Here is a 5,390-nt window from a genome sequence, read left to right as displayed (position 1 = left end):
ACCTTTTTTTTTTAGGGAGGGAGGGAGTTGGATTTAAATATCAAATTTTGTTAAAGGAAGATTTAGCTTAGCTAATGTCACAGCCATTCATTGCCTTGTTCTTTATCTTAAAATGGGACAATTACCCCTGGTTTTTGCCCATCTCTCAGTGATTACGAAGATTTGATTATGAAGTGTATGAAAATTTCATTCATACATATCTAAATTCATGAATTTTGCCAAATCTATGTATCACCTCTATTATTATTTACTTATTAGTTTTATAGCCACATGACACATAATGATGTTTTGATCAGTGATGGATCACATATACAATGGTGGTACCATAAGATTATAATAGAGCTTTTTTTGTTTTTTTGAGATGGAGTTTCGCTCTTTTTGCCCAGGCTGGAGTGCAATGGCGCAATCTCGGCTCACTGCAGCCTCTGCCTCCTGGGTTCAAGCAATTCTCCTGCCTCAGCCTCTAGAGTAGCTGGGACTACAGATGCACACCACCATACCCAGCTAATTTTTGTATTTTTAGTAGAGATGGGGTTTTGCCACATTAGCCAGGTTGGTCTCAAACTTCTGACCTCAGGAGATCTACCTGCCTTGGCCTCCCAAAGTGCTAGGATTACAGGCATGAGCCACCACGCCTGGCCTAAATTTTCTTTAAATTTATTTTTTATTTTTTTTAGCTGCAGTGTTAAATTATATACATATATATATATATATATATTTTTTTTAAGAGACATGGTCTTGTCCTGTCACTCAGGCTGGAGTGCAGTGGCACAAAGATGCTCACTGCAACCTTGAACTCACTGCTTAAAGGTTCAAGCAAGCTTCCCACCTCAGCCTCCCAAGCAGCTGGGACTATAACTAATTAAAAAAAAAATTTTTTGTAGAGATGGGGTCTTGTTATGTTGCCCAGGCTGATCTCAAAGTCCGGGTCTCAAGCAGTCCTCCTACTGCGGCCTCCTAAAGTGCTGGGATTACAGTCGTGAGCCACCATGCCTGGCCTATACTTTTAATCATTATTTTAGAAGTAGTCCTTCTACATATATCTTTAGAAAGTTAATTGTAAAAGAGCCTCAGGCAGGTCTTCAGAGGTATTCCTGAAGAAAGCATTGTTATCCTAGGAGATGACAGCTCCATGTATGTTATTGCCCCTGAAAATTTTCCAGTGGGACAGGATGTGGATGTGGAAGACAGTGATACTGATGATCCTGACCCTGTGTAGGTCTAGGCCAATAGGTGCGTTTGTGCCTTCATTTTTAACAAAAAAGTTTACAAAGTAAAAACACTTTAAAAATAGAAAGAAGCTTATAGAATAAGAATATAAAGAAAATATTTTTGTATAGCTGTACAATGTGTTTGAAGCTAAGTGTTATTATAAAAGAATCAAAAGTTAAAAAATTAAAAAGTTTATAAAGTAAAAAAGTTTCAGTAAGCTAAGGTTAACTTTTTATTGAAGAAAGAAAATATGTTTTTATAAATTTAGTGTAGCCTAAATGTACAGTGTTTATAAAGTCTACAAGAGTGTACAGTGATGTCCTAGGCCTTCACAGTCACTCACCATTCACTCACTGACTCACCCAGAGAAACTTCAAGTCCTTGAAGCTCCATTCACAAGTCTACCATTTTTTATTTTTTTATTTTTTTTATTTTTTATTTTTTATTGATCATTCTTGGGTGTTTCTTGCAGAGGGGGATTTGGCAGGGTCACAGGACAATAGTGGAGGGAAGGTCAGCAGATAAACAAGTGAACAAAGTTCTCTGGTTTTCCTAGGCAGAGGACCTTGCGGCCCTCCGCAGTGTTTGTGTCCCTGGGTACTTGAGATTAGGGAGTGGTGATGACTCTTAACGAGCATGCTGCCTTCGAGCATCTGGTTAACAAAGCACATCTTGCACCGCCCTTAATCCATTCAGCCCTGAGTGGATACAGCACATGTTTCAGAGAGCACAGGGTTGGGGGTAAGGTCACAGATCAACAGGATCCCAAGGCAGAAGAATTTTTCTTAGTACAGAACAAAATGAAGTCTCCCATGTCTACCTCTTTCTACACAGACACGGCAACCATCCGATTTCCCAATCTTTTCCCCACCTTTCTCCCCTTTCTATTCCACAAAACCGCCATTGTCTTCATGGCCCGTTCTCAATGAGCTGTTGGGTACACCTCCCAGACGGGGTGGTGGCCGGGCAGAGGGGCTCCTTACTTCCCAGTAGGGGCGGCCGGGCAGAGGCGCCCCTCACCTCCCGGACGGGGTGGCTGGCCGGGCGGGGGGCTGACCCCCCCACCTCCCTCCCGGACGGGGCGGCTGGCTGGCCGGGCAGAGGGGCTCCTCACTTCCCAGTAGGGGCGGCCGGGCAGAGGCGCCCCTCACCTCCCGGACAGGGCGGCTGGCCGGGCGGGGGGCTGACCCCCCCACCTCCCTCCCGGACGAGGTGGCTGCCGGGCGGAGACGCTCCTCACTTCCCAGACAGGGTGGCTGCTGGGCGGGGGGGCTCCTCACTTCTCAGACGGGGCGGTTGCCAGGCAGAGGGTCTCCTCACTTCTCAGACGGGGCGGCCGGGCAGAGACGCTCCTCACATCCCGGACGGGGCGGCAGGGTAGAGGTGCTCCCCACATCTCAGACGATGGGCGGCCGGGCAGAGACGCTCCTCACTTCCCAGATGCGATGGCGGCCGGGAAGAGGCGCTCCTCACTTCCTAGATGGGATGGCGGCCGGGCAGAGACGCTCCTCACTTTCCAGACTGGGCAGCCAGGCAGAGGGGCTCCTCACATCCCAGACGATGGGCGGCCAGGCGGAGACGCTCCTCGCTTCCCAGACGGGGGGGCGGCCGGGCAGAGGCTGCAATCTCCGCTCTTTGGGAGGCCAAGGCAGGCGGCTGGGAGGTGGTTGTAGCGAGCCGAGATCACGCCACTGCACTCCAGCCTGGGCACCATTGAGCACTGAGTTAACGAGACTCCGTCTGCAATCCCGGCACCTCGGGAGGCCGAGGCTGGCAGATCACTCGCGGTTAGGAGCTGGAAACCAGCCCGGCCGACACAGCAAAACCCCGTCTCCACCAAAAAAATACGAAGACCAGTCAGGCGTGGCGGCGCGCGCCTGCAATCGCAGGCACTGGGCAGGCTGAGGCAGGAGAATCAGGCAGGGAGGTTGCAGTGAGCTGAGATGGCAGCAGTACCGTCCAGCTTCGGCTCGGCATCAGAGGGAGACCGTGGAAAGAGAGGGAGAGGGAGACCGTGGGGAGAGGGAGAGGGAGGAGAGGGAGAGGGAGAGGGAGAGGGAGAGGAAGAGGGAGCCATTTTTTTATCTTTTATACTGTTTTTTTTTTTTTTTTGAGACGAAGTCTTGCTCTGTCACCTAGGCTGGAGTGCTGTGGCATGATCTCGGCTCACTGCAACCTTCACTTCCCGGGTTCAAGCAATTCTTCTGCCTCAGCCTCCTGAGTGGCTGGGGTCACAGGTGTGCACCACCACGCCCTGCTGATTTTTGTATTTTTAGTAAAGATGGGGTTTCACCATATTGGCTAGTTCAGTCTTGAACTCCTGACCTCAGGTGATCCACCTGCCTCGGCTTCCCAAAGTGCTGGGATTACAGGTGTGAGCCACTGTGCCCAGCATACTGTATTTTTATTGTACCTTTTTCATGTTTAGGTAAGTTTAGATACACAAGTACTTACCATCATGTGACAGTCGCCTACAGTCAGTACAGTAATATGCTGTATAGGTTTGTAGTTTAGAAGCTATAGGCTATACCAGCAGCCCTAACATTTTTGGCACTAGGGACCAGTTTCACGGGAGACAATGTTTCCACAAATGGGGTGGGGTGAGGGGATGGTTTTCGGATGAAACTGTTCCACCTCAGATCATCAGGCATTAGATGCTTGTAAAGAGTGCACAACCTAGATCCCTCGCATGCACAGTTCACAAGAGGGTTTGCACACCTATGAGAATCCAATGCTGCTGCTGATCTGAAAGGAGAGGGAGCTCAGGAGGTAATGCAAGCAATGGGGAGAGGCTGTAAATACAGATGAAGCTTCGCTTGCTCACCCGCTGCTCATTCCCTGCTATGTGGCCCAGTTTGTAACAGGCCATGGACCAGTACCTGTCCACGATACAGGGGTTGGGGACCTCTGGGCTATACCTTACAGCCTAGGTGTGTAATAGCCTATATACCATGTAGGTTTGTGTAAGTACATTCTATGATGTTCACACAATGGCAAAATTGCCTAAAGGCACATTTCTCAGAACATCCCCATAATTAAGGGATATATGACTAGTTAAACTGATCACCATTTTATTTAAATAATTTATGTAAAGTTACACTAAAATCTGTAACAATTTAAATAAAATATATTTCTTCATAGGCCACCTAGGAAACACTGGTATAGTGGAAATAAATGCATTTGAGTTGAAGAATCAGAAGACTTGGATTTAAATCATAGCTTTGCTTTTTTTTTTTAAGTTTTATTTTAAGGTCAGGGGTACAAGTGCAGGTTTGTTGCATTGGTAAACTTGTGTCATGGGGGTTTGTTGTACAGATTAGTTCATCACCCGGGTGTTAAACCTACTACCCATTAGTTATTTTTCCTGATCCTCTCCCTCCTCTCCCACTTCATCCTCCAAATGGTCCCCGTGTGTGTTGTTCCCCTCTATGTGTCCACGTGTTCTCATCATTTAGCTCCCATTTGTAAGTGGGAACATATAGTATTTGGTTTTCTGTTCCTGTGTTAGTTTGCTAAGGATAATGGCCTTTGGCTCCATCCATCTCCTTACAAAGGACATGATCTTGTTCTTTTTTATGGTTTCAACTTTGCTTTTTGCTAGTCAGGTGATTTTGAGGAAGTAATCTTGGTTTCTTTACATTGAAATTATGACCATAATACATATGTTATAGTGTTGTCATGGTGATAAATAGGATCACGTATGTGAACGCACTTTGAAAAAGTTAAGACAACGCACATTATTAGTTGTTATTGTTAAACAAAGAAAATTAGTGTGTTGGGAGGAGAAAGTACTATTGTTTTAATAGTAGTTTATTCAGAAGGATAGAAGGTGTAGAAAATATCTATATTTTAAGGAACGGATATACAAAAATGTATTATTGTATTAGGTGGATCAGAAAATGGAAGAAAAGTTAATCAAATACTGCAAAAAGACAGGGAGCAAAATCCACCTAAATTTTCTTGATAAAAAGAGCATTGTTAGTATAGGTCCAACATAAAATTGTGACAAGTTTATGTGAAGTTGAAAAAATATAATTTCAAGTATTACAAACTTAATTATATATATCAATCAAAAGTTATCTTAACAGTAATTAATGTTTTATATATTTCATTACAATCATTAATTCTCTCCTAATACTGATATAATTTCTTAATTGATCTCTGGTGTCTAATGTAAA

This window comes from Gorilla gorilla, chromosome 7 (assembly GCF_029281585.2).
Source record: "Gorilla gorilla gorilla isolate KB3781 chromosome 7, NHGRI_mGorGor1-v2.1_pri, whole genome shotgun sequence".
In the NCBI taxonomy this organism is placed as follows: Eukaryota; Metazoa; Chordata; class Mammalia; order Primates; family Hominidae; genus Gorilla; species Gorilla gorilla.
This window is presented reverse-complemented; position numbering follows the sequence as displayed.